Genomic DNA, 24,528 nt, shown 5'->3' on the forward strand with positions numbered 1-24,528 from the left:
GTCGGCTAGACCTTGCAGTTTTGAAAGGCAATTGAGAAAGGGCTCACTTCCTGAACTTGGAGCACAAAAAAGCCTACAGCACCTGGTATTCCCAGGCGGTCTCCCATCCAGGTACTAACTAGGCCTAACACTGCTTAACTTCTGAGATCAGACGAGATCAGGTGCATTCAGTGTGGTGTGGCCGTAGGCTCTAGGAATGCTAAGAATATTACTCTTATGCATTTGCATTTAGTAAGCTAAGCCATGCAGCCACTTGCAACATGATACCACGCTCATCGCTCGATCAGGCTCGATCAGGCGAGATATATAAGACTGGTGGGCCCATTCAGGACTCCTATGTCTGGTAGGATAACTTTAATTCATCCATCCTGTGTCTGTTGCAGGGAGGTGGAGAGAACAATCAACACAATAATGGTTTTCTTTCATGCCTCTTGAAGGACTCAATATTCTCTGTACTGCATTACATGTGAAAGTCGATTTATTACCCATGAACACACTACCTGTATGCTAATTCTATGTAAAAAGGTAGCTCCAGCCCTCATGATGTTGTCCAACATTTCCGCTATAAAACGGGATACAATTATTTTGGAAACATACCAAATTTGAAAAATAATTGAGAAGTTGCGCAATTACTAATCATGGAGCACAAAAAAGCCTACAGCACCTGGTATTCCCAGGCAGTCTCCCATCCAGGTACTAACTAGGCCCCACCCTGCTTAGCTTCCGAGATCGGGCGCATTCAGTGTGGTGTGGCCGTAGGCTCTGGGCCTAGTGAGTTTTGTACTTTTAAGCATCTAGTCGGCTAGACCTTGCAGTTTTGAAAGGCAATTGTGAAATGGCTCACTTCCTGAACTTGGAGCACAAAAAAGCCTACAGCACCTGGTATTCCCAGGTGGTCTCCCATCCAGGTACTAACTAGGCCCAACACTGCTTAGCTTCTGAGATCAGACAAGATCAGGCGCATTCAGTGTGGTGTGGCCGTAGGCTCTGGGCCTAGTGAGTTTTGTACTTTTAAGCATCTAGTCGGCTAGACCGTGCAGTTTTAAAAGGCAATTGAGAAAGGGCTCACTTCCTGAACTTGGAGCACAAAAAAGCCTACAGCACCTGGTATTCCCAGGCGGTCTCCCATCCAGGTACTAACTAGGCCTGACACTGCTTAACTTCCAAGATCAGACGAGATCGGGTGCATTCAGTGTGGTGTGGCCGTAGTCTCTAGGAATGCTAAGAATATTACTCTTATGCATTTGCATTTAGTAAGCTAAGCCATGCAGCCACTTGCAACATGATACCACGCTCATCGCTCGATCAGGCTCGATCAGGCGAGATATATAAGACTGGTGGGCCCATTCAGGACTCCTATGTCTGGTAGGATAACTTTAATTCATCCATCCTATGTCTGTTGCAGGGAGGTGGAGAGAACAATCAACACAATAATGGTTTTCTTTCATGCCTCTTGAAGGACTCAATATTCTCTGTACTGCATTACATGTGAAAGTCGATTTATTACCCATGAACACACTACCTGTATGCTAATTCTATGTAAAAAGGTAGCTCCAGCCCTCATGATGTTGTCCAACATTTCCGCTATAAAACGGTATACAATTATTTTGGAAACATACCAAATTTGAAAAATAATTGAGAAGTTGCGCAATTACTAATCATGGAGCACAAAAAAGCCTACAGCACCTGGTATTCCCAGGCAGTCTCCCATCCAGGTACTAACTAGGCCCGACCCTGCTTAGCTTCCGAGATCGGGCGCATTCAGTGTGGTGTGGCCGTAGGCTCTGGGCCTAGTGAGTTTTGTACTTTTAAGCATCTAGTCGGCTAGACCTTGCAGTTTTGAAAGGCAATTGTGAAATGGCTCACTTCCTGAACTTGGAGCACAAAAAAGCCTACAGCACCTGGTATTCCCAGGTGGTCTCCCATCCAGGTACTAACTAGGCCCGACACTGCTTAGCTTCCTTGATCAGACGAGATCGGGCGCAATCAGTGTGGTGTGGCCGTAGGCTCTGGGCCTAGTGAGTTTTGTACTTTTAAGCATCTAGTCAGCTAGACCTTGCAGTTTTGAAAGGCAATTGAGAAATGGCTCACTTCCTGAACTTGGAGCACAAAAAAGCCTACCGCACCTGGTATTCCCAGGCGGTCTCCCATCCAGGTACTAACGAGGCCCGACACTGCTTAGCTTCCGAGATCAGACGAGATCGGGCGCATTCAGTGTGGTGTGGCCGTAGGCTCTGGGCCTTGTGAGTTTTGTACTTTTAAGCATCTAGTCGGCTAGACCTTGCAGTTTTGAAAGGCAATTGAGAAATGGCTCACTTCCTGAACTTGGAGTACAAAAAAGCCTACAGCACCTGGTATTCCCAGGCGGTCTCCCATCCAGGTACTAACTAGGCCCGACACTGCTTAGCTTCTGAGATCAGACGAGATCAGGCGCATTCAGTGTGGTGTGGCCGTAGGCTCTGGGCCTAGTGAGTTTTGTACTTTTAAGCATCTAGTCGGCTAGACCTTGCAGTTTTAAAAGGCAATTGAGAAAGGGCTCACTTCCTGAACTTGGAGCACAAAAAAGCCTACAGCACCTGGTATTCCCAGGCGGTCTCCCATCCAGGTACTAACTAGGCCTGACACTGCTTAACTTCCGAGATCAGACGAGATCGGGTGCATTCAGTGTGGTGTGGCCGTAGGCTCTAGGAATGCTAAGAATATTACTCTTATGCATTTGCATTTAGTAAGCTAAGCCATGCAGCCACTTGCAACATGATACCACGCTCATCGCTCGATCAGGCTCGATCAGGCGAGATATATAATACTGGTGGGCCCATTCAGGACTCCTATGTCTGGTAGGATAACTTTAATTCATCCATCCTGTGTCTGTTGCAGGGAGGTGGAGAGAACAATCAACACAATAATGGGTTTCTTTCATGCCTCTTGAAGGACTCAATATTCTCTGTACTGCATTACATGTGAAAGTCGATTTATTACCCATGAACACACTACCTGTATGCTAATTCTATGTAAAAAGGTAGCTCCAGCCCTCATGATGTTGTCCAACATTTCCGCTATAAAACGGGATACAATTATTTTGGAAACATACCAAATTTGAAAAATAATTGAGAAGTTGCGCAATTACTAATCATGGAGCACAAAAAAGCCTACAGCACCTGGTATTCCCAGGCAGTCTCCCATCCAGGTACTAACTAGGCCCGACCCTGCTTAGCTTCCGAGATTGGGCGCATTCAGTGTGGTGTGGCCGTAGGCTCTGGGCCTAGTGAGTTTTGTACTTTTAAGCATCTAGTCGGCTAGACCTTGCAGTTTTGAAAGGCAATTGTGAAATGGCTCACTTCCTGAACTTGGAGCACAAAAAAGCCTACAGCACCTGGTATTCCCAGGCGGTCTCCCATCCAGGTACTAACGAGGCCCGACACTGCTTAGCTTCCGAGATCAGACGAGATCGGGCGCATTCAGTGTGGTGTGGCTGTAGGCTCTGGGCCTTGTGAGTTTTGTACTTTTAAGCATCTAGTCGGCTAGACCTTGCAGTTTTGAAAGGCAATTGAGAAATGGCTCACTTCCTGAACTTGGAGTACAAAAAAGCCTACAGCACCTGGTATTCCCAGGCGGTCTCCCATCCAGGTACTAACTAGGCCCAACACTGCTTAGCTTCTGAGATCAGACGAGATCAGGCGCATTCAGTGTGGTGTGGCCGTAGGCTCTGGGCCTAGTGAGTTTTGTACTTTTAAGCATCTAGTCGGCTAGACCTTGCAGTTTTGAAAGGCAATTGAGAAAGGGCTCACTTCCTGAACTTGGAGCACAAAAAAGCCTACAGCACCTGGTATTCCCAGGCGGTCTCCCATTCAGGTATTAACTAGGCCTAACACTGCTTAACTTCCGAGATCAGACGAGATCAGGTGCATTCAGTGTGGTGTGGCCGTAGGCTCTAGGAATGCTAAGAATATTACTCTTATGCATTTGCATTTAGTAAGCTAAGCCATGCAGCCACTTGCAACATGATACCACGCTCATCGCTCGATCAGGCTCGATCAGGCGAGATATATAAGACTGGTGGGCCCATTCAGGACTCCTATGTCTGGTAGGATAACTTTAATTCATCCATCCTGTGTCTGTTGCAGGGAGGTGGAGAGAACAATCAACACAATAATGGTTTTCTTTCATGCCTCTTGAAGGACTCAATATTCTCTGTACTGCATTACATGTGAAAGTCGATTTATTACCCATGAACACACTACCTGTATGCTAATTCTATGTAAAAAGGTAGCTCCAGCCCTCATGATGTTGTCCAACATTTCCGCTATAAAACGGGATACAATTATTTTGGAAACATACCAAATTTGAAAAATAATTGAGAAGTTGCGCAATTACTAATCATGGAGCACAAAAAAGCCTACAGCACCTGGTATTCCCAGGCAGTCTCCCATCCAGGTACTAACTAGGCCCGACCCTGCTTAGCTTCCGAGATCGGGTGCATTCAGTGTGGTGTGGCCGTAGGCTCTGGGCCTAGTGAGTTTTGTACTTTTAAGCATCTAGTCGGCTAGACCTTGCAGTTTTGAAAGGCAATTGTGAAATGGCTCACTTCCTGAACTTGGAGCACAAAAAAGCCTACAGCACCTGGTATTCCCAGGTGGTCTCCCATCCAGGTACTAACTAGGCCCAACACTGCTTAGCTTCTGAGATCAGACAAGATCAGGCGCATTCAGTGTGGTGTGGCCGTAGGCTCTGGGCCTAGTGAGTTTTGTACTTTTAAGCATCTAGTCGGCTAGACCGTGCAGTTTTAAAAGGCAATTGAGAAAGGGCTCACTTCCTGAACTTGGAGCACAAAAAAGCCTACAGCACCTGGTATTCCCAGGCGGTCTCCCATCCAGGTACTAACTAGGCCTGACACTGCTTAACTTCCAAGATCAGACGAGATCGGGTGCATTCAGTGTGGTGTGGCCGTAGTCTCTAGGAATGCTAAGAATATTACTCTTATGCATTTGCATTTAGTAAGCTAAGCCACTTGCAACATGATACCACGCTCATCGCTCGATCAGGCGAGATATATAAGACTGTTGGGCCCATTCAGGACTCCTATGTCTGGTAGGATAACTTTAATTCATCCATCCTGTGTCTGTTGCAGGGAGGTGGAGAGAACAATCAACACAATAATGGTTTTCTTTCATGCCTCTTGAAGGACTCAATATTCTCTGTACTGCATTACATGTGAAAGTCGATTTATTACCCATGAACACACTACCTGTATGCTAATTCTATGTAAAAAGGTAGCTCCAGCCCTCATGATGTTGTCCAACATTTCCGCTATAAAACGGTATACAATTATTTTGGAAACATACCAAATTTGAAAAATAATTGAGAAGTTGCGCAATTACTAATCATGGAGCACAAAAAAGCCTACAGCACCTGGTATTCCCAGGCAGTCTCCCATCCAGGTACTAACTAGGCCCGACCCTGCTTAGCTTCCGAGATCGGGCGCATTCAGTGTGGTGTGGCCGTAGGCTCTGGGCCTAGTGAGTTTTGTACTTTTAAGCATCTAGTCGGCTAGACCTTGCAGTTTTGAAAGGCAATTGTGAAATGGCTCACTTCCTGAACTTGGAGCACAAAAAAGCCTACAGCACCTGGTATTCCCAGGCGGTCTCCCATCCAGGTACTAACGAGGCCCGACACTGCTTAGCTTCCGAGATCGGGCGCATTCAGTGTGGTGTGGCCGTAGGCTCTGGGCCTTGTGAGTTTTGTACTTTTAAGCATCTAGTCGGCTAGACCTTGCAGTTTTGAAAGGTAATTGTGAAATGGCTCACTTCCTGAACTTGGAGCACAAAAAAGCCTACAGCACCTGATATTCCCAGGTGGTCTCCCATCCAGGTACTAACTAGGCCTGACACTGCTTAGCTTCCGAGATCAGACGAGATCGGGCGCAATCAGTGTGGTGTGGCCGTAGGCTCTGGGCCTAGTGAGTTTTGTACTTTTAAGCATCTAGTCAGCTAGACCTTGCAGTTTTCAAAGGCAATTGAGAAATGGCTCACTTCCTGAACTTGGAGCACAAAAGAGCCTACAGCACCTGGTATTCCCAGGCGGTCTCCCATCCAGGTACTAACGAGGCCCGACACTGCTTAGCTTCCGAGATCAGACGAGATCGGGCGCATTCAGTGTGGTGTGGCCGTAGGCTCTGGGCCTTGTGAGTTTTGTACTTTTAAGCATCTAGTCGGCTAGACCTTGCAGTTTTGAAAGGCAATTGAGAAATGGCTCACTTCCTGAACTTGGAGTACAAAAAAGCCTACAGCACCTGGTATTCCCAGGCGGTCTCCCATCCAGGTACTAACTAGGCCCGACACTGCTTAGCTTCTGAGATCAGACGAGATCAGGCGCATTCAGTGTGGTGTGGCCGTAGGCTCTGGGCCTAGTGAGTTTTGTACTTTTAAGCATCTAGTCGGCTAGACCTTGCAGTTTTAAAAGGCAATTGAGAAAGGGCTCACTTCCTGAACTTGGAGCACAAAAAAGCCTACAGCACCTGGTATTCCCAGGCGGTCTCCCATCCAGGTACTAACTAGGCCTGACACTGCTTAACTTCCGAGATCAGACGAGATCGGGTGCATTCAGTGTGGTGTGGCCGTAGGCTCTAGGAATGCTAAGAATATTACTCTTATGCATTTGCATTTAGTAAGCTAAGCCATGCAGCCACTTGCAACATGATACCACGCTCATCGCTCGATCAGGCTCGATCAGGCGAGATATATAAGACTGGTGGGCCCATTCAGGACTCCTATGTCTGGTAGGATAACTTTAATTCATCCATCCTGTGTCTGTTGCAGGGAGGTGGAGAGAACAATCAACACAATAATGGGTTTCTTTCATGCCTCTTGAAGGACTCAATATTCTCTGTACTGCATTACATGTGAAAGTCGATTTATTACCCATGAACACACTACCTGTATGCTAATTCTATGTAAAAAGGTAGCTCCAGCCCTCATGAGTTTGTCCAACATTTCCGCTATAAAACGGGATACAATTATTTTGGAAACATACCAAATTTGAAAAATAATTGAGAAGTTGCGCAATTACTAATCATGGAGCACAAAAAAGCCTACAGCACCTGGTATTCCCAGGCAGTCTCCCATCCAGGTACTAACTAGGCCCGACCCTGCTTAGCTTCCGAGATCGGGCGCATTCAGTGTGGTGTGGCCGTAGGCGCTGGGCCTAGTGAGTTTTGTACTTTTAAGCATCTAGTCGGCTAGACCTTGCAGTTTTGAAAGGCAATTGTGAAATGGCTCACTTCCTGAACTTGGAGCACAAAAAAAGCCTACAGCACCTGGTATTCCCAGGCGGTCTCCCATCCAGGTACTAACGAGGCCCGACACTGCTTAGCTTCCGAGATCAGACGAGATCGGGCGCAATCAGTGTGGTGTGGCCGTAGGCTCTGGGCCTAGGAAGTTTTGTACTTTTAAGCATCTAGTCGGCTAGACCTTGCAGTTTTAAAAGGCAATTGAGAAAGGGCTCACTTCCTGAACTTGGAGCACAAAAAAGCCTACAGCACCTGGTATTCCCAGGCGGTCTCCCATCCAGGTACTAACTAGGCCTGACACTGCTTCACTTCCGAGATCAGACAAGATCGGGTGCATTCAGTGTGGTGTGGCCGTAGGCTCTAGGAATGCTAAGAATATTACTCTTATGCATTTGCATTTAGTAAGCTAAGCCATGCAGCCACTTGCAACATGATACCACGCTCATCGCTCGATCAGGCGAGATATATAAGACTGGTGGGCCCATTCAGGACTCCTATGTCTGGTAGGATAACTTTAATTCATCCATCCTGTGTCTGTTGCAGGGAGGTGGAGAGAACAATCAACACAATAATGGGTTTCTTTCATGCCTCTTGAAGGACTCAATATTCTCTGTACTGCATTACATGTGAAAGTCGATTTATTACCCATGAACACACTACCTGTATGCTAATTCTATGTAAAAAGGTAGCTCCAGCCCTCATGATGTTGTCCAACATTTCCGCTATAAAACGGGATACAATTATTTTGGAAACATACCAAATTTGAAAAATAATTGAGAAGTTGCGCAATTACTAATCATGGAGCACAAAAAAGCCTACAGCACCTGGTATTCCCAGGCAGTCTCCCATCCAGGTACTAACTAGGCCCGACCCTGCTTAGCTTCCGAGATCGGGAGCATTCAGTGTGGTGTGGCCGTAGGCTCTGGGCCTAGTGAGTTTTGTACTTTTAAGCATCTAGTCGGCTAGACCTTGCAGTTTTGAAAGGCAATTGTGAAATGGCTCACTTCCTGAACTTGGAGCACAAAAAAGCCTACAGCACCTGGTATTCCCAGGCGGTCTCCCATCCAGGTACTAACGAGGCCCGACACTGCTTAGCTTCCGAGATCAGACGAGATCGGGCGCATTCAGTGTGGTGTGGCCGTAGGCTCTGGGCCTTGTGAGTTTTGTACTTTTAAGCATCTAGTCGGCTAGACCTTGCAGTTTTGAAAGGCAATTGAGAAATGGCTCACTTCCTGAACTTGGAGTACAAAAAAGCCTACAGCACCTGGTATTCCCAGGCGGTCTCCCATCCAGGTACTAACTAGGCCCAACACTGCTTAGCTTCTGAGATCAGACGAGATCAGGCGCATTCAGTGTGGTGTGGCCGTAGGCTCTGGGCCTAGTGAGTTTTGTACTTTTAAGCATCTAGTCGGCTAGACCTTGCAGTTTTGAAAGGCAATTGAGAAAGGGCTCACTTCCTGAACTTGGAGCACAAAAAAGCCTACAGCACCTGGTATTCCCAGGCGGTCTCCCATCCAGGTACTAACTAGGCCTAACACTGCTTAACTTCTGAGATCAGACGAGATCAGGTGCATTCAGTGTGGTGTGGCCGTAGGCTCTAGGAATGCTAAGAATATTACACTTATGCATTTGCATTTAGTAAGCTAAGCCATGCAGCCACTTGCAACATGATACCACGCTCATCGCTCGATCAGGCGAGATATATAAGACTGGTGGGCCCATTCAGGACTCCTATGTCTGGTAGGATAACTTTAATTCATCCATCCTGTGTCTGTTGCAGGGAGGTGGAGAGAACAATCAACACAATAATGGTTTTCTTTCATGCCTCTTGAAGGACTCAATATTCTCTGTACTGCATTACATGTGAAAGTCGATTTATTACCCATGAACACACTACCTGTATGCTAATTCTATGTTAAAAGGTAGCTCCAGCCCTCATGATGTTGTCCAACATTTCCGCTATAAAACGGGATACAATTATTTTGGAAACATACCAAATTTGAAAAATAATTGAGAAGTTGCGCAATTACTAATCATGGAGCACAAAAAAGCCTACAGCACCTGGTATTCCCAGGCAGTCTCCCATCCAGGTACTAACTAGGCCTGACCCTGCTTAGCTTCCGAGATCGGGCGCATTCAGTGTGGTGTGGCCGTAGGCTCTGGGCCTAGTGAGTTTTGTACTTTTAAGCATCTAGTCGGCTAGACCTTGCAGTTTTGAAAGGCAATTGTGAAATGGCTCACTTCCTGAACTTGGAGCACAAAAAAGCCTACAGCACCTGGTATTCCCAGGTGGTCTCCCATCCAGGTACTAACTAGGCCCAACACTGCTTAGCTTCTGAGATCAGACAAGATCAGGCGCATTCAGTGTGGTGTGGCCGTAGGCTCTGGGCCTAGTGAGTTTTGTACTTTTAAGCATCTAGTCGGCTAGACCATGCAGTTTTAAAAGGCAATTGAGAAAGGGCTCACTTCCTGAACTTGGAGCACAAAAAAGCCTACAGCACCTGGTATTCCCAGGCGGTCTCCCATCCAGGTACTAACTAGGCCTGACACTGCTTAACTTCCAAGATCAGACGAGATCGGGTGCATTCAGTGTGGTGTGGCCGTAGTCTCTAGGAATGCTAAGAATATTACTCTTATGCATTTGCATTTAGTAAGCTAAGCCATGCAGCCACTTGCAACATGATACCACGCTCATCGCTCGATCAGGCTCGATCAGGCGAGATATATAAGACTGGTGGGCCCATTCAGGACTCCTATGTCTGGTAGGATAACTTTAATTCATCCATCCTGTGTCTGTTGCAGGGAGGTGGAGAGAACAATCAACACAATAATGGTTTTCTTTCATGCCTCTTGAAGGACTCAATATTCTCTGTACTGCATTACATGTGAAAGTCGATTTATTACCCATGAACACACTACCTGTATGCTAATTCTATGTAAAAAGGTAGCTCCAGCCCTCATGATGTTGTCCAACATTTCCGCTATAAAACGGTATACAATTATTTTGGAAACATACCAAATTTGAAAAATAATTGAGAAGTTGCGCAATTACTAATCATGGAGCACAAAAAAGCCTACAGCACCTGGTATTCCCAGGCAGTCTCCCATCCAGGTACTAACTAGGCCCGACCCTGCTTAGCTTCCGAGATCGGGCGCATTCAGTGTGGTGTGGCCGTAGGCTCTGGGCCTAGTGAGTTTTGTACTTTTAAGCATCTAGTCGGCTAGACCTTGCAGTTTTGAAAGGCAATTGTGAAATGGCTCACTTCCTGAACTTGGAGCACAAAAAAGCCTACAGCACCTGGTATTCCCAGGCGGTCTCCCATCCAGGTACTAACGAGGCCCGACACTGCTTAGCTTCCGAGATCAGACGCATTCAGTGTGGTGTGGCCGTAGGCTCTGGGCCTTGTGAGTTTTGTACTTTTAAGCATCTAGTCGGCTAGACCTTGCAGTTTTGAAAGGCAATTGTGAAATGGCTCACTTCCTGAACTTGGAGCACAAAAAAGCCTACAGCACCTGATATTCCCAGGTGGTCTCCCATCCAGGTACTAACTAGGCCCGACACTGCTTAGCTTCCGAGATCAGACGAGATCGGGCGCAATCAGTGTGGTGTGGCCGTAGGCTCTGGGCCTAGTGAGTTTTGTACTTTTAAGCATCTAGTCAGCTAGACTTTGCAGTTTTCAAAGGCAATTGAGAAATGGCTCACTTCCTGAACTTGGAGCACAAAAAAGCCTACAGCACCTGGTATTCCCAGGCGGTCTCCCATCCAGGTACTAACGAGGCCCGACACTGCTTAGCTTCCGAGATCAGACGAGATCGGGCGCATTCAGTGTGGTGTGGCCGTAGGCTCTGGGCCTTGTGAGTTTTGTACTTTTAAGCATCTAGTCGGCTAGACCTTGCAGTTTTGAAAGGCAATTGAGAAATGGCTCACTTCCTGAACTTGGAGTACAAAAAAGCCTACAGCACCTGGTATTCCCAGGCGGTCTCCCATCCAGGTACTAACTAGGCCCGACACTGCTTAGCTTCTGAGATCAGACGAGATCAGGCGCATTCAGTGTGGTGTGGCCGTAGGCTCTGGGCCTAGTGAGTTTTGTACTTTTAAGCATCTAGTCGGCTAGACCTTGCAGTTTTAAAAGGCAATTGAGAAAGGGCTCACTTCCTGAACTTGGAGCACAAAAAAGCCTACAGCACCTGGTATTCCCAGGCAGTCTCCCATCCAGGTACTAACTAGGCCTGACACTGCTTAACTTCCGAGATCAGACGAGATCAGGTGCATTCAGTGTGGTGTGGCCGTAGGCTCTAGGAATGCTAAGAATATTACTCTTATGCATTTGCATTTAGTAAGCTAAGCCATGCAGCCACTTGCAACATGATACCACGCTCATCGCTCGATCAGGCGAGATATATAAGACTGGTGGGCCCATTCAGGACTCCTATGTCTGGTAGGATAACTTTAATTCATCCATCCTGTGTCTGTTGCAGGGAGGTGGAGAGAACAATCAACACAATAATGGGTTTCTTTCATGCCTCTTGAAGGACTCAATATTCTCTGTACTGCATTACATGTGAAAGTCGATTTATTACCCATGAACACACTACCTGTATGCTAATTCTATGTAAAAAGGTAGCTCCAGCCCTCATGATGTTGTCCAACATTTCCGCTATAAAACGGGATACAATTATTTTGGAAACATACCAAATTTGAAAAATAATTGAGAAGTTGCGCAATTACTAATCATGGAGCACAAAAAAGCCTACAGCACCTGGTATTCCCAGGCAGTCTCCCATCCAGGTACTAACTAGGCCCAACCCTGCTTAGCTTCCGAGATCGGGCGCATTCAGTGTGGTGTGGGCGTAGGCGCTGGGCCTAGTGAGTTTTGTACTTTTAAGCATCTAGTCGGCTAGACCTTGCAGTTTTGAAAGGCAATTATGAAATGGCTCACTTCCTGAACTTGGAGCACAAAAAAAGCCTACAGCACCTGGTATTCCCAGGCGGTCTCCCATCCAGGTACTAACGAGGCCCGACACTGCTTAGCTTCTGAGATCAGACGAGATCGAGCGCATTCAGTGTGGTGTGGCCGTAGGCTCTGGGCCTTGTGAGTTTTGTACTTTTAAGCATCTAGTCGGCTAGACCTTGCAGTTTTGAAAGGCAATTGAGAAATGGCTCACTTCCTGAACTTGGAGTACAAAAAAGCCTACAGCACCTGGTATTCCCAGGCGGTCTCCCATCCAGGTACTAACTAGGCCCGACACTGCTTAGCTTCTGAGATCAGACGAGATCAGGCGCATTCAGTGTGGTGTGGCCGTTGGCTCTGGGCCTAGTGAGTTTTGTACTTTTAAGCATCTAGTCGGCTAGACCTTGCAGTTTTAAAAGGCAATTGAGAAAGGGCTCACTTCCTGAACTTGGAGCACAAAAAAGCCTACAGCACCTGGTATTCCCAGGCGGTCTCCCATCCAGGTACTAACTAGGCCTGACACTGCTTAACTTCCAAGATCAGACGAGATCGGGTGCATTCAGTGTGGTGTGGCCGTAGGCTCTAGGAATGCTAAGAATATTACTCTTATGCATTTGCATTTAGTAAGCTAAGCCATGCAGCCACTTGCAACATGATACCACGCTCATCGCTCGATCAGGCTCGATCAGGCGAGATATATAAGACTGGTGGGCCCATTCAGGACTCCTATGTCTGGTAGGATAACTTTAATTCATCCATCCTGTGTCTGTTGCAGGGAGGTGGAGAGAACAATCAACACAATAATGGTTTTCTTTCATGCCTCTTGAAGGACTCAATATTCTCTGTACTGCATTACATGTGAAAGTCGATTTATTACCCATGAACACACTACCTGTATGCTAATTCTATGTAAAAAGGTAGCTCCAGCCCTCATGATGTTGTCCAACATTTCCGCTATAAAACGGGATACAATTATTTTGGAAACATACCAAATTTGAAAAATAATTGAGAAGTTGCGCAATTACTAATCATGGAGCACAAAAAAGCCTACAGCACCTGGTATTCCCAGGCAGTCTCCCATCCAGGTACTAACTAGGCCCGACCCTGCTTAGCTTCCGAGATCGGGCGCATTCAGTGTGGTGTGGCCGTAGGCTCTGGGCCTAGTGAGTTTTGTACTTTTAAGCATCTAGTCGGCTAGACCTTGCAGTTTTGAAAGGCAATTGTGAAATGGCTCACTTCCTGAACTTGGAGCACAAAAAAGCCTACAGCACCTGGTATTCCCAGGCGGTCTCCCATCCAGGTACTAACGAGGCCCGACACTGCTTAGCTTCCGAGATCAGACGCATTCAGTGTGGTGTGGCCGTAGGCTCTGGGCCTTGTGAGTTTTGTACTTTTAAGCATCTAGTCGGCTAGACCTTGCAGTTTTGAAAGGCAATTGTGAAATGGCTCACTTCCTGAACTTGGAGCACAAAAAAGCCTACAGCACCTGATATTCCCAGGTGGTCTCCCATCCAGGTACTAACTAGGCCCGACACTGCTTAGCTTCCGAGATCAGACGAGATCGGGCGCATTCAGTGTGGTGTGGCCGTAGGCTCTGGGCCTTGTGAGTTTTGTACTTTTAAGCATCTAGTCGGCTAGACCTTGCAGTTTTGAAAGGCAATTGAGAAATGGCTCACTTCCTGAACTTGGAGTACAAAAAAGCCTACAGCACCTGGTATTCCCAGGCGGTCTCCCATCCAGGTACTAACTAGGCCCGACACTGCTTAGCTTCTGAGATCAGACGAGATCAGGCGCATTCAGTGTGGTGTGGCCGTAGGCTCTGGGCCTAGTGAGTTTTGTACTTTTAAGCATCTAGTCGGCTAGACCTTGCAGTTTTAAAAGGCAATTGAGAAAGGGCTCACTTCCTGAACTTGGAGCACAAAAAAGCCTACAGCACCTGGTATTCCCAGGCGGTCTCCCATCCAGGTACTAACTAGGCCTGACACTGCTTAACTTCCGAGATCAGACGAGATCGGGTGCATTCAGTGTGGTGTGGCCGTAGGCTTTAGGAATGCTAAGAATATTACTCTTATGCATTTGCATTTAGTAAGCTAAGCCATGCAGCCACTTGCAACATGATACCACGCTCATCGCTCGATCAGGCTCGATCAGGCGAGATATATAAGACTGGTGGGCCCATTCAGGACTCCTATGTCTGGTAGGATAACTTTAATTCATCCATCCTGTGTCTGTTGCAGGGAGGTGGAGAGAACAATCAACACAATAATGGGTTTCTTTCATGCCTCTTGAAGGACTCAATATTCTCTGTACTGCATTACATGTGAAAGTCGATTTATTACCCATGAACACACTACCTGTATGCTAATTCTATGTAAAAAGGTAGCTCCAGCCCTCATGATGTTGTCCAACATTTCCGCTATAAAACGGGATACAATTATTTTGGAAACATACCAAATTTGAAAAATAATTGAGAAGTTGCGCAATTACTAATCATGGAGCACAAAAAAGCCTACAGCACCTGGTATTCCCAGGCAGTCTCCCATCCAGGTACTAACTAGGCCCGACCCTGCTTAGCTTCCGAGATCAGGCGCATTCAGTGTGGTGTGGCCGTAGGCGCTGGGCCTAGTGAGTTTTGTACTTTTAAGCATCTAGTCGGCTAGACCTTGCAGTTTTGAAAGGCAATTGTGAAATGGCTCACTTCCTGAACTTGGAGCACAAAAAAAGCCTACACCACCTGGTATTCCCAGGCGGTCTCCCATCCAGGTACTAACGAGGCCCGACACTGCTTAGCTTCCGAGATCAGACGAGATCGGGCGCAATAAGTGTGGTGTGGCCGTAGGCTCTGGGCCTTGTGAGTTTTGTACTTTTAAGCATCTAGTCGGCTAGACCTTGCAGTTTTGAAAGGCAATTGAGAAATGGCTCACTTCCTGAACTTGGAGTACAAAAAAGCCTACAGCACCTGGTATTCCCAGGCGGTCTCCCATCCAGGTACTAACTAGGCCCGACACTGCTTAGCTTCTGAGATCAGACGAGATCAGGCGCATTCAGTGTGGTGTGGCCGTAGGCTCTGGGCCTTGTGAGTTTTGTACTTTTAAGCATCTAGTCGGCTAGACCTTGCAGTTTTGAAAGGCAATTGAGAAATGGCTCACTTCCTGAACTTGGAGTACAAAAAAGCCTACAGCACCTGGTATTCCCAGGCGGTCTCCCATCCAGGTACTAACTAGGCCCGACACTGCTTAGCTTCTGAGATCAGACGAGATCAGGCGCATTCAGTGTGGTGTGGCCGTAGGCTCTGGGCCTAGGAAGTTTTGTACTTTTAAGCATCTAGTCGGCTAGACCTTGCAGTTTTAAAAGGCAATTGAGAAAGGGCTCACTTCCTGAACTTGGAGCACAAAAAAGCCTACAGCACCTGGTATTCCCAGGCGGTCTCCCATCCAGGTACTAACTAGGCCTGACACTGCTTCACTTCCGAGATCAGACGAGATCGGGTGCATTCAGTGTGGTGTGGCCGTAGGCTCTAGGAATGCTAAGAATATTACTCTTATGCATTTGCATTTAGTAAGCTAAGCCATGCAGCCACTTGCAACATGATACCACGCTCATCGCTCGATCAGGCTCGATCAGGCGAGATATATAAGACTGGTGGGCCCATTCAGGACTCCTATGTCTGGTAGGATAACTTTAATTCATCCATCCTGTGTCTGTTGCAGGGAGGTGGAGAGAACAATCAACACAATAATGGGTTTCTTTCATGCCTCTTGAAGGACTCAATATTCTCTGTACTGCATTACATGTGAAAGTCGATTTATTACCCATGAACACACTACCTGTATGCTAATTCTATGTAAAAAGGTAGCTCCAGCCCTCATGATGTTGTCCAACATTTCCGCTATAAAACGGGATACAATTATTTTGGAAACATACCAAATTTGAAAAATAATTGAGAAGTTGCGCAATTACTAATCATGGAGCACAAAAAAGCCTACAGCACCTGGTATTCCCAGGCAGTCTCCCATCCAGGTACTAACTAGGCCCGACCCTGCTTAGCTTCCGAGATCGGGCGCATTCAGTGTGGTGTGGCCGTAGGCTCTGGGCCTAGTGAGTTTTGTACTTTTAAGCATCTAGTCGGCTAGACCTTGCAGTTTTGAAAGGCAATTGTGAAATGGCTCACTTCCTGAACTTGGAGCACAAAAAAGCCTACAGCACCTGGTATTCCCAGGTGGTCTCCCATCCAGGTACTAACTAGGCCCAACACTGCTTAGCTTCTGAGATCAGACAAGATGAGGCGCATTCAGTGTGGTGTGGCCGTAGGCTCTGGGCCTAGTGAGTTTTGTACTTTTAAGCATCTAGTCGGCTAGACCGTGCAGTTTTAAAAGGCAATTGAGAAAGGGCTCACTTCCTGAACTTGGAGCACAAAAAAGCCTACAGCACCTGGTATTCCCAGGCGGTCTCCCATCCAGGTACTAACTAGGCCTGACACTGCTCAACTTCCAAGATCAGACGAGATCGGGTGCATTCAGTGTGGTGTGGCCGTAGTCTCTAGGAATGCTAAGAATATTACTCTTATGCATTTGCATTTAGTAAGCTAAGCCATGCAGCCACTTACAACATGATACCACGCTCATCGCTCGATCAGGCTCGATCAGGCGAGATATATAAGACTGGTGGGCCCATTCAGGACTCCTATGTCTGGTAGGATAACTTTAATTCATCCATCCTGTGTCTGTTGCAGGGAGGTGGAGAGAACAATCAACACAATAATGGTTTTCTTTCATGCCTCTTGAAGGACTCAATATTCTCTGTACTGCATTACATGTGAAAGTCGATTTATTACCCATGAACACACTACCTGTATGCTAATTCTATGTAAAAAGGTAGCTCCAGCCCTCATGATGTTGTCCAACATTTCCGCTATAAAACGGTATACAATTATTTTGGAAACATACCAAATTTGAAAAATAATTGAGAAGTTGCGCAATTACTAATCATGGAGCACAAAAAAGCCTACAGCACCTGGTATTCCCAGGCAGTCTCCCATCCAGGTACTAACTAGGCCCGACCCTGCTTAGCTTCCGAGATCGGGCGCATTCAGTGTGGTGTGGCCGTAGGCTCTGGGCCTAGTGAGTTTTGTACTTTTAAGCATCTAGTCGGCTAGACCTTGCAGTTTTGAAAGGCAATTGTGAAATGGCTCACTTCCTGAACTTGGAGCACAAAAAAGCCTACAGCACCTGGTATTCCCAGGCGGTCTCCCATCCAGGTACTAACGAGGCCCGACACTGCTTAGCTTCCGAGATCAGACGCATTCAGTGTGGTGTGGCCGTAGGCTCTGGGCCTAGTGAGTTTTGTACTTTTAAGCATCTAGTCAGCTAGACCTTGCAGTTTTCAAAGGCAATTGAGAAATGGCTCACTTCCTGAACTTGGAGCACAAAAAAAGCCTACAGCACCTGGTATTCCCAGGCGGTCTCCCATCCAGGTACTAACGAGGCCCGACACTGCTTAGCTTCCGAGATCAGACGAGATCGGGCACATTCAGTGTGGTGTGGCCGTAGGCTCTGGGCCTTGTGAGTTTTGTACTTTTAAGCATCTAGTCGGCTAGACCTTGCAGTTTTGAAAGGCAATTGAGAAATGGCTCACTTCCTGAACTTGGAGTACAAAAAAGCCTACAGCACCTGGTATTCCCAGGCGGTCTCCCATCCAGGTACTAACTAGGCCCGACACTGCTTAGCTTCTGAGATCAGACGAGATCAGGCGCATTCAGTGTGGTGTGGCCGTAGGCTCTGGGCCTAGTGAGTTTTGTACTTTTAAGCATCTAGTCGGCTAGACCTTGCAGTTTTAAAAGGCAATTGAGAAAGGGCTCACTTCCTGAACTTGGAGCACAAAAAAGCCTACAGCACCTGGTATTCCCAGGCGGTCTCCCATCCAGGTACTAACTAGGCCTGACACTGCTTAACTTCCGAGATCAGACGAGATCGGGTGCATTCAGTGTGGTGTGGCCGTAGGCTCTAGGAATGCTAAGAATATTACTCTTATGCATTTGCATTTAGTAAGCTAAGCCATGCAGCCACTTGCAACATGATACCACGCTCTTCGCTCGATCAGGCTCGATCAGCCGAGATATATAAGACTGGTGGGCCCATTCAGGACTCCTATGTCTGGTAGGATAACTTTAATTCATCCATCCTGTGTCTGTTGCAGGGAGGTGGAGAGAACAATCAACACAATAATGGGTTTCTTTCATGCCTCTTGAAGGACTCAATATTCTCTGTACTGCATTACATGTGAAAGTCGATTTATTACCCATGAACACACTACCTGTATGCTAATTCTATGTAAAAAGGTAGCTCCAGCCCTCATGATGTTGTCCAACATTTCCGCTATAAAACGGGATACAATTATTTTGGAAACATACCAAATTTGAAAAATAATTGAGAAGTTGCGCAATTACTAATCATGGAGCACAAAAAAGCCTACAGCACCTGGTATTCCCAGGCAGTCTCCCATCCAGGTACTAACTAGGCCCGACCCTGCTTAGCTTCCGAGATCGGGCGCATTCAGTGTGGTGTGGCCGTAGGCGCTGGGCCTAGTGAGTTTTGTACTTTTAAGCATCTAGTCGGCTAGACCTTGCAGTTTTGAAAGGCAATTGTGAAATGGCTCACTTCCTGAACTTGGAGCACAAAAAAAGCCTACAGCACCTGGTATTCCCAGGCGGTCTCCCATCCAGGTACTAACGAGGCCCGACACTGCTTAGCTTCCGAGATCAGACGAGATCGGGCGCATTCAGTGTGGTGTGGCCGTAGGCTCTGGGCCTTGTGAGTTTTGTACTTTTAAGCATCTAGTCGGCTAGACCTTGCAGTTTTGAAAGGCAATTGAGAAATGGCTCACTTCCTGAACTTGGAGTACAAAAAAGCCTACAGCACCTGGTATTCCCAGGCGGTCTCCCATCCAGGTACTAACTAGGCCCGACACTGCTTAGCTTCTGAGATCAGACGAGATCAGGCGCATTCAGTGTGGTGTGGCCGTAGGCTCTGGGCCTAGTGAGTTTTGTACTTTTAAGCATCTAGTCGGCTAGACCTTGCAGTTTTAAAAGGCAATTGAGAAAGGGCTCACTTCCTGAACTTGGAGCACAAAAAAGCCTACAGCACCTGGTATTCCCAGGCGGTCTCCCATCCAGGTACTAACTAGGCCTGACACTGCTTAACTTCCAAGATCAGACGAGATCGGGTGCATTCAGTGTGGTGTGGCCGTAGGCTCTAGGAATGCTAAGAATATTGCTCTTATGCATTTGCATTTAGTAAGCTAAGCCATGCAGCCACTTGCAACATGATACCACGCTCATCGCTCGATCAGGCTCGATCAGGCGAGATATATAAGACTGGTGGGCCCATTCAGGACTCCTATGTCTGGTAGGATAACTTTAATTCATCCATCCTGTGTCTGTTGCAGGGAGGTGGAGAGAACAATCAACACAATAATGGTTTTCTTTCATGCCTCTTGAAGGACTCAATATTCTCTGTACTGCATTACATGTGAAAGTCGATTTATTACCCATGAACACACTACCTGTATGCTAATTCTATGTAAAAAGGTAGCTCCAGCCCTCATGATGTTGTCCAACATTTCCGCTATAAAACGGGATACAATTATTTTGGAAACATACCAAATTTGAAAAATAATTGAGAAGTTGCGCAATTACTAATCATGGAGCACAAAAAAGCCTACAGCACCTGGTATTCCCAGGCAGTCTCCCATCCAGGTACTAACTAGGCCCGACCCTGCTTAGCTTCCGAGATCGGGCGCATTCAGTGTGGTGTGGCCGTAGGCTCTAGGCCTAGTGAGTTTTGTACTTTTAAGCACTAGACCTTGCAGTTTTGAAAGGCAATTGTGAAATGGCTCACTTCCTGAACTTGGAGCACAAAAAAGCCTACAGCACCTGGTATTCCCAGGTGGTCTCCCATCAAGGTACTAACTAGGCCCGACACTGCTTAGCTTCCGAGATCAGACGAGATCGGGCGCAATCAGTGTGGTGTGGCCGTAGGCTCAGGGCCTAGTGAGTTTTGTACTTTTAAGCATCTAGTCAGCTAGACCTTGCAGTTTTGAAAGGCAATTGAGAAATGGCTCACTTCCTGAACTTGGAGCACAAAAAAGCCTACAGCACCTGGTATTCCCAGGCGGTCTCCCATCCAGGTACTAACGAGGCCCGACACTGCTTAGCTTCCGAGATCAGACGAGATCGGGCGCATTCAGTGTGGTGTGGCCGTAGGCTCTGGGCCTTGTGAGTTTTGTACTTTTAAGCATCTAGTCGGCTAGACCTTGCAGTTTTGAAAGGCAATTGAGAAATGGCTCACTTCCTGAACTTGGAGTACAAAAAAGCCTACAGCACCTGGTATTCCCAGGCGGTCTCCCATCCAGGTACTAACTAGGCCCGACACTGCTTAGCTTCTGAGATCAGACGAGATCAGGCGCATTCAGTGTGGTGTGGCCATAGGCTCTGGGCCTAGGAAGTTTTGTACTTTTAAGCATCTAGTCGGCTAGACCTTGCAGTTTTAAAAGGCAATTGAGAAAGGGCTCACTTCCTGAACTTGGAGCACAAAAAAGCCTACAGCACCTGGTATTCCCAGGCGGTCTCCCATCCAGGTACTAACTAGGCCTGACACTGCTTCACTTCCGAGATCAGACGAGATCGGGTGCATTCAGTGTGGTGTGGCCGTAGGCTCTAGGAATGCTAAGAATATTACTCTTATGCATTTGCATTTAGTAAGCTAAGCCATGCAGCCACTTGCAACATGATACCACGCTCATCGCTCGATCAGGCGAGATATATAAGACTGGTGGGCCCATTCAGGACTCCTATGTCTGGTAGGATAACTTTAATTCATCCATCCTGTGTCTGTTGCAGGGAGGTGGAGAGAACAATCAACACAATAATGGGTTTCTTTCATGCCTCTTGAAGGACTCAATATTCTCTGTACTGCATTACATGTGAAAGTCGATTTATTACCCATGAACACACTACTTGTATGCTAATTCTATGTAAAAAGGTAGCTCCAGCCCTCATGATGTTGTCCAACATTTCCGCTATAAAACGGGATACAATTATTTTGGAAACATACCAAATTTGAAAAATAATTGAGAAGTTGCGCAATTACTAATCATGGAGCACAAAAAAGCCTACAGCACCTGGTATTCCCAGGCAGTCTCCCATCCAGGTACTAACTAGGCCCGACCCTGCTTAGCTTCCGAGATCGGGCGCATTCAGTGTGGTGTGGCCGTAGGCTTTGGGCCTAGTGAGTTTTGTACTTTTAAGCATCTAGTCGGCTAGACCTTGCAGTTTTGAAAGGCAATTGAGAAATGGCTCACTTCCTGAACTTGGAGCACAAAAAAGCCTACAGCACCTGGTATTCCCAGGCGGTCTCCCATCCAGGTACTAACTAGGCCCAACAATGCTTAGCTTCCGAGATCAGACGAGATCAGGCGCATTCAGTGTGGTGTGGCCGTAGGCTCTGGGCCTAATGAGTTTTGTACTTTTAAGCATCTAGTCGGCTAGACCTTGCAGTTTTGAAAGGCAATTGAGAAAGGGTTCACTTCCTGAACTTGGAGCACAAAAAAGCCTACAGCACCTGGTATTCCCAGGCGGTCTCCCATCCAGGTACTAACTAGGCCTAACACTGCTTAACTTCCGAGATCAGACGAGATCGGGTGCATTCAGTGTGGTGTGGCCGTAGGCTCTAGGAATGCTAAGAATATTACTCTTATGCATTTGCATTTAGTAAGCTAAGCCATGCAGCCACTTGCAACATGATACCACGCTCATCGCTCGATCAGGCTCGATCAGGCGAGATATATAAGACTGGTGGGCCCATTCAGGACTCCTATGTCTGGTAGGATAACTTTAATTCATCCATCCTGTGTCTGTTGCAGGGAGGTGGAGAGAACAATCAACACAATAATGGTTTTCTTTCATGCCTCTTGAAGGACTCAATATTCTCTGTACTGCATTACATGTGAAAGTCGATTTATTACCCATGAACACACTACCTGTATGCTAATTCTATGTAAAAAGGTAGCTCCAGCCCTCATGATGTTGTCCAACATTTCCGCTATAAAACGGTATACAATTATTTTGGAAACATACCAAATTTGAAAAATAATTGAGAAGTTGCGCAATTACTAATCATGGAGCACAAAAAAGCCTACAGCACCTGGTATTCCCAGGCAGTCTCCCATCCAGGTACTAACTAGGCCCGACCCTGCTTAGCTTCCGAGATCGGGCGCATTCAGTGTGGTGTGGCCGTAGGCTCTGGGCCTAGTGAGTTTTGTACTTTTAAGCATCTAGTCGGCTAGACCTTGCAGTTTTGAAAGGCAATTGTGAAATGGCTCACTTCCTGAACTTGGAGCACAAAAAAGCCTACAGCACCTGGTATTCCCAGGCGGTCTCCCATCCAGGTACTAACGAGGCCCGACACTGCTTAGCTTCCGAGATCAGACGCATTCAGTGTGGTGTGGCCGTAGGCTCTGGGCCTTGTGAGTTTTGTACTTTTAAGCATCTAGTCGGCTAGACCTTGCAGTTTTGAAAGGCAATTGAGAAATGGCTCCCTTCCTGAACTTGGAGCACAAAAAAGCCTACAGCACCTGGTATTCCCAGGCGGTCTCCCATCCAGGTACTAACAAGGCCCGACACTGCGTAGCTTCCGAGATCAGACGAGATCGGGCGCATTCAGTGTGGTGTGGCCGTAGGCTCTGGGCCTTGTGAGTTTTGTACTTTTAAGCATCTAGTCGGCTAGACCTTGCAGTTTTGAAAGGCAATTGAGAAATGGCTCACTTCCTGAACTTGGAGTACAAAAAAGCCTACAGCACCTGGTATTCCCAGGCGGTCTCCCATCCAGGTACTAACTAGGCCCGACACTGCTTAGCTTCTGAGATCAGATGAGATCAGGCGCATTCAGTGTGGTGTGGCTGTAGGCTCTGGGCCTAGTGAGTTTTGTACTTTTAAGCATCTAGTCGGCTAGACCTTGCAGTTTTAAAAGGCAATTGAGAAATGGCTCACTTCCTGAACTTGGAGTACAAAAAAGCCTACAGCACCTGGTATTCCCAGGCGGTCTCCCATCCAGGTACTAACTAGGCCCGACCCTGCTTAGCTTCCGAGATCGGGCGCATTCAGTGTGGTGTGGCCGTAGGCTCTGGGCCTAGTGAGTTTTGTACTTTTAAGCATCTAGTCGGCTAGACCTTGCAGTTTTGAAAGGCAATTGTGAAATGGCTCACTTCCTGAACTTGGAGCACAAAAAAGCCTACAGCACCTGGTATTCCCAGGTGGTCTCCCATCCAGGTACTAACTAGGCCCGACACTGCTTAGCTTCCGAGATCAGACGAGATCGGGCGCAATCAGTGTGGTGTGTCCGTAGTCTCTGGGCCTAGTGAGTTTTGTACTTTTAAGCATCTAGTCAGCTAGACCTTGCAGTTTTGAAAGGCAATTGAGAAATGGCTCACTTCCTGAACTTGGAGCACAAAAAAGCCTACAGCACCTGGTATTCCCAGGCGGTCTCCCATCCAGGTACTAACGAGGCCCGACACTGCTTAGCTTCCGAGATCAGACGAGATCGGGCACATTCAGTGTGGTGTGGCCGTAGGCTCTGGGCCTTGTGAGTTTTGTACTTTTAAGCATCTAGTCGGCTAGACCTTGCAGTTTTAAAAGGCAATTGAGAAAGGGCTCACTTCCTGAACTTGGAGCACAAAAAAGCCTACAGCACCTGGTATTCCCAGGCGGTCTCCCATCCAGGTACTAACTAGGCCTGACACTGCTTAACTTCCGAGATCAGACGAGATCGGGTGCATTCAGTGTGGTGTGGCCGTAGGCTCTAGGAATGCTAAGAATATTACTCTTATGCATTTGCATTTAGTAAGCTAAGCCATGCAGCCACTTGCAACATGATACCACGCTCATCGCTCGATTCGGCTCGATCAGGCGAGATATATAAGACTGGTGGGCCCATTCAGGACTCCTATGTCTGGTAGGATAACTTTAATTCATCCATCCTGTGTCTGTTGCAGGGAGGTGGAGAGAACAATCAACACAATAATGGGTTTCTTTCATGCCTCTTGAAGGACTCAATATTCTCTGTACTGCATTACATGTGAAAGTCGATTTATTACCCATGAACACACTACCTGTATGCTAATTCTATGTAAAAAGGTAGCTCCAGCCCTCATGATGTTGTCCAACATTTCCGCTATAAAACGGGATACAATTATTTTGGAAACATACCAAATTTGAAAAATAATTGAGAAGTTGCGCAA

General features: G+C 47.0%; 54 non-coding genes and 26 pseudogenes across 54 annotated transcripts; all 80 read right to left on the reverse strand.

Annotated features, from left to right (window-relative positions):
- Positions 1-70: 70 nt before the first annotated feature.
- LOC138460954 (5S ribosomal RNA) lies at positions 71-189 on the reverse strand. Its single transcript, XR_011263605.1, has one exon. It is a non-coding gene; the product is annotated as a 5S ribosomal RNA (ribosomal RNA).
- Positions 190-652: 463 nt separating this feature from the next.
- Positions 653-761, reverse strand: LOC138457519 (5S ribosomal RNA; annotated as a pseudogene).
- A 106-nt stretch (positions 762-867) lies between these two features.
- On the reverse strand, positions 868-986 carry LOC138462606 (5S ribosomal RNA). The gene has a single exon (XR_011265200.1). It is a non-coding gene; the product is annotated as a 5S ribosomal RNA (ribosomal RNA).
- A 106-nt stretch (positions 987-1,092) lies between these two features.
- LOC138454290 (5S ribosomal RNA) lies at positions 1,093-1,211 on the reverse strand. The gene has a single exon (XR_011260975.1). It is a non-coding gene; the product is annotated as a 5S ribosomal RNA (ribosomal RNA).
- Positions 1,212-1,674: 463 nt separating this feature from the next.
- LOC138456899 (5S ribosomal RNA) lies at positions 1,675-1,783 on the reverse strand (annotated as a pseudogene).
- A 106-nt stretch (positions 1,784-1,889) lies between these two features.
- LOC138455422 (5S ribosomal RNA) lies at positions 1,890-2,008 on the reverse strand (annotated as a pseudogene).
- A 106-nt stretch (positions 2,009-2,114) lies between these two features.
- Positions 2,115-2,233, reverse strand: LOC138465108 (5S ribosomal RNA). The gene has a single exon (XR_011267682.1). It is a non-coding gene; the product is annotated as a 5S ribosomal RNA (ribosomal RNA).
- A 106-nt stretch (positions 2,234-2,339) lies between these two features.
- On the reverse strand, positions 2,340-2,458 carry LOC138454291 (5S ribosomal RNA). Its single transcript, XR_011260976.1, has one exon. It is a non-coding gene; the product is annotated as a 5S ribosomal RNA (ribosomal RNA).
- Positions 2,459-2,564: 106 nt separating this feature from the next.
- Positions 2,565-2,683, reverse strand: LOC138461358 (5S ribosomal RNA). Its single transcript, XR_011263976.1, has one exon. It is a non-coding gene; the product is annotated as a 5S ribosomal RNA (ribosomal RNA).
- Positions 2,684-3,146: 463 nt separating this feature from the next.
- Positions 3,147-3,255, reverse strand: LOC138458761 (5S ribosomal RNA; annotated as a pseudogene).
- Positions 3,256-3,361: 106 nt separating this feature from the next.
- On the reverse strand, positions 3,362-3,480 carry LOC138462496 (5S ribosomal RNA). The gene has a single exon (XR_011265091.1). It is a non-coding gene; the product is annotated as a 5S ribosomal RNA (ribosomal RNA).
- A 106-nt stretch (positions 3,481-3,586) lies between these two features.
- Positions 3,587-3,705, reverse strand: LOC138456562 (5S ribosomal RNA). The gene has a single exon (XR_011262110.1). It is a non-coding gene; the product is annotated as a 5S ribosomal RNA (ribosomal RNA).
- A 106-nt stretch (positions 3,706-3,811) lies between these two features.
- Positions 3,812-3,930, reverse strand: LOC138454577 (5S ribosomal RNA). Its single transcript, XR_011261248.1, has one exon. It is a non-coding gene; the product is annotated as a 5S ribosomal RNA (ribosomal RNA).
- Positions 3,931-4,393: 463 nt separating this feature from the next.
- LOC138456362 (5S ribosomal RNA) lies at positions 4,394-4,502 on the reverse strand (annotated as a pseudogene).
- Positions 4,503-4,608: 106 nt separating this feature from the next.
- On the reverse strand, positions 4,609-4,727 carry LOC138462607 (5S ribosomal RNA). Its single transcript, XR_011265201.1, has one exon. It is a non-coding gene; the product is annotated as a 5S ribosomal RNA (ribosomal RNA).
- Positions 4,728-4,833: 106 nt separating this feature from the next.
- LOC138454292 (5S ribosomal RNA) lies at positions 4,834-4,952 on the reverse strand. Its single transcript, XR_011260977.1, has one exon. It is a non-coding gene; the product is annotated as a 5S ribosomal RNA (ribosomal RNA).
- A 445-nt stretch (positions 4,953-5,397) lies between these two features.
- LOC138456900 (5S ribosomal RNA) lies at positions 5,398-5,506 on the reverse strand (annotated as a pseudogene).
- Positions 5,507-5,612: 106 nt separating this feature from the next.
- On the reverse strand, positions 5,613-5,721 carry LOC138456060 (5S ribosomal RNA; annotated as a pseudogene).
- A 106-nt stretch (positions 5,722-5,827) lies between these two features.
- On the reverse strand, positions 5,828-5,946 carry LOC138453869 (5S ribosomal RNA). The gene has a single exon (XR_011260571.1). It is a non-coding gene; the product is annotated as a 5S ribosomal RNA (ribosomal RNA).
- Positions 5,947-6,052: 106 nt separating this feature from the next.
- LOC138462058 (5S ribosomal RNA) lies at positions 6,053-6,171 on the reverse strand. Its single transcript, XR_011264661.1, has one exon. It is a non-coding gene; the product is annotated as a 5S ribosomal RNA (ribosomal RNA).
- Positions 6,172-6,277: 106 nt separating this feature from the next.
- On the reverse strand, positions 6,278-6,396 carry LOC138454303 (5S ribosomal RNA). The gene has a single exon (XR_011260987.1). It is a non-coding gene; the product is annotated as a 5S ribosomal RNA (ribosomal RNA).
- Positions 6,397-6,502: 106 nt separating this feature from the next.
- Positions 6,503-6,621, reverse strand: LOC138461360 (5S ribosomal RNA). Its single transcript, XR_011263977.1, has one exon. It is a non-coding gene; the product is annotated as a 5S ribosomal RNA (ribosomal RNA).
- Positions 6,622-7,084: 463 nt separating this feature from the next.
- Positions 7,085-7,193, reverse strand: LOC138456901 (5S ribosomal RNA; annotated as a pseudogene).
- Positions 7,194-7,300: 107 nt separating this feature from the next.
- On the reverse strand, positions 7,301-7,419 carry LOC138463000 (5S ribosomal RNA). The gene has a single exon (XR_011265587.1). It is a non-coding gene; the product is annotated as a 5S ribosomal RNA (ribosomal RNA).
- A 106-nt stretch (positions 7,420-7,525) lies between these two features.
- Positions 7,526-7,644, reverse strand: LOC138454084 (5S ribosomal RNA). Its single transcript, XR_011260777.1, has one exon. It is a non-coding gene; the product is annotated as a 5S ribosomal RNA (ribosomal RNA).
- Positions 7,645-8,097: 453 nt separating this feature from the next.
- LOC138457441 (5S ribosomal RNA) lies at positions 8,098-8,206 on the reverse strand (annotated as a pseudogene).
- A 106-nt stretch (positions 8,207-8,312) lies between these two features.
- Positions 8,313-8,431, reverse strand: LOC138462059 (5S ribosomal RNA). Its single transcript, XR_011264663.1, has one exon. It is a non-coding gene; the product is annotated as a 5S ribosomal RNA (ribosomal RNA).
- Positions 8,432-8,537: 106 nt separating this feature from the next.
- On the reverse strand, positions 8,538-8,656 carry LOC138456678 (5S ribosomal RNA). The gene has a single exon (XR_011262121.1). It is a non-coding gene; the product is annotated as a 5S ribosomal RNA (ribosomal RNA).
- Positions 8,657-8,762: 106 nt separating this feature from the next.
- LOC138460955 (5S ribosomal RNA) lies at positions 8,763-8,881 on the reverse strand. Its single transcript, XR_011263606.1, has one exon. It is a non-coding gene; the product is annotated as a 5S ribosomal RNA (ribosomal RNA).
- Positions 8,882-9,334: 453 nt separating this feature from the next.
- On the reverse strand, positions 9,335-9,443 carry LOC138458401 (5S ribosomal RNA; annotated as a pseudogene).
- A 106-nt stretch (positions 9,444-9,549) lies between these two features.
- Positions 9,550-9,668, reverse strand: LOC138462608 (5S ribosomal RNA). Its single transcript, XR_011265202.1, has one exon. It is a non-coding gene; the product is annotated as a 5S ribosomal RNA (ribosomal RNA).
- Positions 9,669-9,774: 106 nt separating this feature from the next.
- Positions 9,775-9,893, reverse strand: LOC138454293 (5S ribosomal RNA). The gene has a single exon (XR_011260978.1). It is a non-coding gene; the product is annotated as a 5S ribosomal RNA (ribosomal RNA).
- Positions 9,894-10,356: 463 nt separating this feature from the next.
- LOC138456902 (5S ribosomal RNA) lies at positions 10,357-10,465 on the reverse strand (annotated as a pseudogene).
- A 106-nt stretch (positions 10,466-10,571) lies between these two features.
- On the reverse strand, positions 10,572-10,680 carry LOC138457926 (5S ribosomal RNA; annotated as a pseudogene).
- Positions 10,681-10,786: 106 nt separating this feature from the next.
- Positions 10,787-10,905, reverse strand: LOC138462446 (5S ribosomal RNA). The gene has a single exon (XR_011265042.1). It is a non-coding gene; the product is annotated as a 5S ribosomal RNA (ribosomal RNA).
- A 106-nt stretch (positions 10,906-11,011) lies between these two features.
- LOC138462060 (5S ribosomal RNA) lies at positions 11,012-11,130 on the reverse strand. Its single transcript, XR_011264664.1, has one exon. It is a non-coding gene; the product is annotated as a 5S ribosomal RNA (ribosomal RNA).
- A 106-nt stretch (positions 11,131-11,236) lies between these two features.
- On the reverse strand, positions 11,237-11,355 carry LOC138454316 (5S ribosomal RNA). Its single transcript, XR_011260998.1, has one exon. It is a non-coding gene; the product is annotated as a 5S ribosomal RNA (ribosomal RNA).
- A 106-nt stretch (positions 11,356-11,461) lies between these two features.
- Positions 11,462-11,580, reverse strand: LOC138453955 (5S ribosomal RNA). Its single transcript, XR_011260653.1, has one exon. It is a non-coding gene; the product is annotated as a 5S ribosomal RNA (ribosomal RNA).
- A 453-nt stretch (positions 11,581-12,033) lies between these two features.
- On the reverse strand, positions 12,034-12,142 carry LOC138458320 (5S ribosomal RNA; annotated as a pseudogene).
- Positions 12,143-12,249: 107 nt separating this feature from the next.
- LOC138454684 (5S ribosomal RNA) lies at positions 12,250-12,368 on the reverse strand. Its single transcript, XR_011261351.1, has one exon. It is a non-coding gene; the product is annotated as a 5S ribosomal RNA (ribosomal RNA).
- A 106-nt stretch (positions 12,369-12,474) lies between these two features.
- On the reverse strand, positions 12,475-12,593 carry LOC138462508 (5S ribosomal RNA). Its single transcript, XR_011265103.1, has one exon. It is a non-coding gene; the product is annotated as a 5S ribosomal RNA (ribosomal RNA).
- Positions 12,594-12,699: 106 nt separating this feature from the next.
- Positions 12,700-12,818, reverse strand: LOC138463602 (5S ribosomal RNA). The gene has a single exon (XR_011266188.1). It is a non-coding gene; the product is annotated as a 5S ribosomal RNA (ribosomal RNA).
- Positions 12,819-13,281: 463 nt separating this feature from the next.
- On the reverse strand, positions 13,282-13,390 carry LOC138456903 (5S ribosomal RNA; annotated as a pseudogene).
- A 106-nt stretch (positions 13,391-13,496) lies between these two features.
- LOC138457927 (5S ribosomal RNA) lies at positions 13,497-13,605 on the reverse strand (annotated as a pseudogene).
- A 106-nt stretch (positions 13,606-13,711) lies between these two features.
- LOC138460971 (5S ribosomal RNA) lies at positions 13,712-13,830 on the reverse strand. The gene has a single exon (XR_011263621.1). It is a non-coding gene; the product is annotated as a 5S ribosomal RNA (ribosomal RNA).
- Positions 13,831-13,936: 106 nt separating this feature from the next.
- On the reverse strand, positions 13,937-14,055 carry LOC138454327 (5S ribosomal RNA). The gene has a single exon (XR_011261009.1). It is a non-coding gene; the product is annotated as a 5S ribosomal RNA (ribosomal RNA).
- Positions 14,056-14,161: 106 nt separating this feature from the next.
- Positions 14,162-14,280, reverse strand: LOC138461361 (5S ribosomal RNA). Its single transcript, XR_011263978.1, has one exon. It is a non-coding gene; the product is annotated as a 5S ribosomal RNA (ribosomal RNA).
- A 463-nt stretch (positions 14,281-14,743) lies between these two features.
- LOC138458026 (5S ribosomal RNA) lies at positions 14,744-14,852 on the reverse strand (annotated as a pseudogene).
- A 107-nt stretch (positions 14,853-14,959) lies between these two features.
- On the reverse strand, positions 14,960-15,078 carry LOC138455075 (5S ribosomal RNA). Its single transcript, XR_011261719.1, has one exon. It is a non-coding gene; the product is annotated as a 5S ribosomal RNA (ribosomal RNA).
- Positions 15,079-15,184: 106 nt separating this feature from the next.
- Positions 15,185-15,303, reverse strand: LOC138454339 (5S ribosomal RNA). The gene has a single exon (XR_011261020.1). It is a non-coding gene; the product is annotated as a 5S ribosomal RNA (ribosomal RNA).
- A 106-nt stretch (positions 15,304-15,409) lies between these two features.
- Positions 15,410-15,528, reverse strand: LOC138454350 (5S ribosomal RNA). Its single transcript, XR_011261031.1, has one exon. It is a non-coding gene; the product is annotated as a 5S ribosomal RNA (ribosomal RNA).
- A 106-nt stretch (positions 15,529-15,634) lies between these two features.
- Positions 15,635-15,753, reverse strand: LOC138462866 (5S ribosomal RNA). Its single transcript, XR_011265454.1, has one exon. It is a non-coding gene; the product is annotated as a 5S ribosomal RNA (ribosomal RNA).
- A 463-nt stretch (positions 15,754-16,216) lies between these two features.
- LOC138456904 (5S ribosomal RNA) lies at positions 16,217-16,325 on the reverse strand (annotated as a pseudogene).
- Positions 16,326-16,431: 106 nt separating this feature from the next.
- Positions 16,432-16,550, reverse strand: LOC138454975 (5S ribosomal RNA). Its single transcript, XR_011261626.1, has one exon. It is a non-coding gene; the product is annotated as a 5S ribosomal RNA (ribosomal RNA).
- Positions 16,551-16,656: 106 nt separating this feature from the next.
- Positions 16,657-16,775, reverse strand: LOC138455435 (5S ribosomal RNA; annotated as a pseudogene).
- A 463-nt stretch (positions 16,776-17,238) lies between these two features.
- On the reverse strand, positions 17,239-17,347 carry LOC138456905 (5S ribosomal RNA; annotated as a pseudogene).
- Positions 17,348-17,453: 106 nt separating this feature from the next.
- On the reverse strand, positions 17,454-17,562 carry LOC138457928 (5S ribosomal RNA; annotated as a pseudogene).
- Positions 17,563-17,669: 107 nt separating this feature from the next.
- Positions 17,670-17,788, reverse strand: LOC138463370 (5S ribosomal RNA). Its single transcript, XR_011265956.1, has one exon. It is a non-coding gene; the product is annotated as a 5S ribosomal RNA (ribosomal RNA).
- A 106-nt stretch (positions 17,789-17,894) lies between these two features.
- On the reverse strand, positions 17,895-18,013 carry LOC138454363 (5S ribosomal RNA). The gene has a single exon (XR_011261044.1). It is a non-coding gene; the product is annotated as a 5S ribosomal RNA (ribosomal RNA).
- Positions 18,014-18,119: 106 nt separating this feature from the next.
- Positions 18,120-18,238, reverse strand: LOC138461362 (5S ribosomal RNA). Its single transcript, XR_011263979.1, has one exon. It is a non-coding gene; the product is annotated as a 5S ribosomal RNA (ribosomal RNA).
- A 463-nt stretch (positions 18,239-18,701) lies between these two features.
- LOC138456907 (5S ribosomal RNA) lies at positions 18,702-18,810 on the reverse strand (annotated as a pseudogene).
- A 107-nt stretch (positions 18,811-18,917) lies between these two features.
- LOC138462061 (5S ribosomal RNA) lies at positions 18,918-19,036 on the reverse strand. The gene has a single exon (XR_011264665.1). It is a non-coding gene; the product is annotated as a 5S ribosomal RNA (ribosomal RNA).
- Positions 19,037-19,142: 106 nt separating this feature from the next.
- On the reverse strand, positions 19,143-19,261 carry LOC138454375 (5S ribosomal RNA). The gene has a single exon (XR_011261055.1). It is a non-coding gene; the product is annotated as a 5S ribosomal RNA (ribosomal RNA).
- Positions 19,262-19,367: 106 nt separating this feature from the next.
- LOC138463603 (5S ribosomal RNA) lies at positions 19,368-19,486 on the reverse strand. The gene has a single exon (XR_011266190.1). It is a non-coding gene; the product is annotated as a 5S ribosomal RNA (ribosomal RNA).
- Positions 19,487-19,949: 463 nt separating this feature from the next.
- Positions 19,950-20,058, reverse strand: LOC138456909 (5S ribosomal RNA; annotated as a pseudogene).
- A 97-nt stretch (positions 20,059-20,155) lies between these two features.
- LOC138461678 (5S ribosomal RNA) lies at positions 20,156-20,274 on the reverse strand. Its single transcript, XR_011264286.1, has one exon. It is a non-coding gene; the product is annotated as a 5S ribosomal RNA (ribosomal RNA).
- Positions 20,275-20,380: 106 nt separating this feature from the next.
- On the reverse strand, positions 20,381-20,499 carry LOC138462062 (5S ribosomal RNA). Its single transcript, XR_011264666.1, has one exon. It is a non-coding gene; the product is annotated as a 5S ribosomal RNA (ribosomal RNA).
- A 106-nt stretch (positions 20,500-20,605) lies between these two features.
- LOC138461728 (5S ribosomal RNA) lies at positions 20,606-20,724 on the reverse strand. The gene has a single exon (XR_011264335.1). It is a non-coding gene; the product is annotated as a 5S ribosomal RNA (ribosomal RNA).
- Positions 20,725-20,830: 106 nt separating this feature from the next.
- On the reverse strand, positions 20,831-20,949 carry LOC138462867 (5S ribosomal RNA). The gene has a single exon (XR_011265455.1). It is a non-coding gene; the product is annotated as a 5S ribosomal RNA (ribosomal RNA).
- A 453-nt stretch (positions 20,950-21,402) lies between these two features.
- On the reverse strand, positions 21,403-21,511 carry LOC138456910 (5S ribosomal RNA; annotated as a pseudogene).
- Positions 21,512-21,617: 106 nt separating this feature from the next.
- On the reverse strand, positions 21,618-21,736 carry LOC138463889 (5S ribosomal RNA). Its single transcript, XR_011266473.1, has one exon. It is a non-coding gene; the product is annotated as a 5S ribosomal RNA (ribosomal RNA).
- Positions 21,737-21,842: 106 nt separating this feature from the next.
- Positions 21,843-21,961, reverse strand: LOC138457984 (5S ribosomal RNA). Its single transcript, XR_011262336.1, has one exon. It is a non-coding gene; the product is annotated as a 5S ribosomal RNA (ribosomal RNA).
- A 463-nt stretch (positions 21,962-22,424) lies between these two features.
- Positions 22,425-22,533, reverse strand: LOC138456911 (5S ribosomal RNA; annotated as a pseudogene).
- Positions 22,534-22,639: 106 nt separating this feature from the next.
- LOC138457930 (5S ribosomal RNA) lies at positions 22,640-22,748 on the reverse strand (annotated as a pseudogene).
- Positions 22,749-22,854: 106 nt separating this feature from the next.
- Positions 22,855-22,973, reverse strand: LOC138465117 (5S ribosomal RNA). Its single transcript, XR_011267691.1, has one exon. It is a non-coding gene; the product is annotated as a 5S ribosomal RNA (ribosomal RNA).
- A 106-nt stretch (positions 22,974-23,079) lies between these two features.
- Positions 23,080-23,198, reverse strand: LOC138461879 (5S ribosomal RNA). The gene has a single exon (XR_011264484.1). It is a non-coding gene; the product is annotated as a 5S ribosomal RNA (ribosomal RNA).
- A 106-nt stretch (positions 23,199-23,304) lies between these two features.
- Positions 23,305-23,413, reverse strand: LOC138456111 (5S ribosomal RNA; annotated as a pseudogene).
- A 106-nt stretch (positions 23,414-23,519) lies between these two features.
- LOC138454420 (5S ribosomal RNA) lies at positions 23,520-23,638 on the reverse strand. The gene has a single exon (XR_011261097.1). It is a non-coding gene; the product is annotated as a 5S ribosomal RNA (ribosomal RNA).
- Positions 23,639-23,744: 106 nt separating this feature from the next.
- LOC138463371 (5S ribosomal RNA) lies at positions 23,745-23,863 on the reverse strand. The gene has a single exon (XR_011265957.1). It is a non-coding gene; the product is annotated as a 5S ribosomal RNA (ribosomal RNA).
- A 106-nt stretch (positions 23,864-23,969) lies between these two features.
- Positions 23,970-24,088, reverse strand: LOC138461363 (5S ribosomal RNA). The gene has a single exon (XR_011263980.1). It is a non-coding gene; the product is annotated as a 5S ribosomal RNA (ribosomal RNA).
- Positions 24,089-24,528: the final 440 nt, after the last annotated feature.

Source organism: Ambystoma mexicanum, chromosome 4p (genome assembly GCF_040938575.1).
Source record: "Ambystoma mexicanum isolate Mex_15411 chromosome 4p, UKY_AmexF1_1, whole genome shotgun sequence".
Classification (NCBI taxonomy): Eukaryota; Metazoa; Chordata; class Amphibia; order Caudata; family Ambystomatidae; genus Ambystoma; species Ambystoma mexicanum.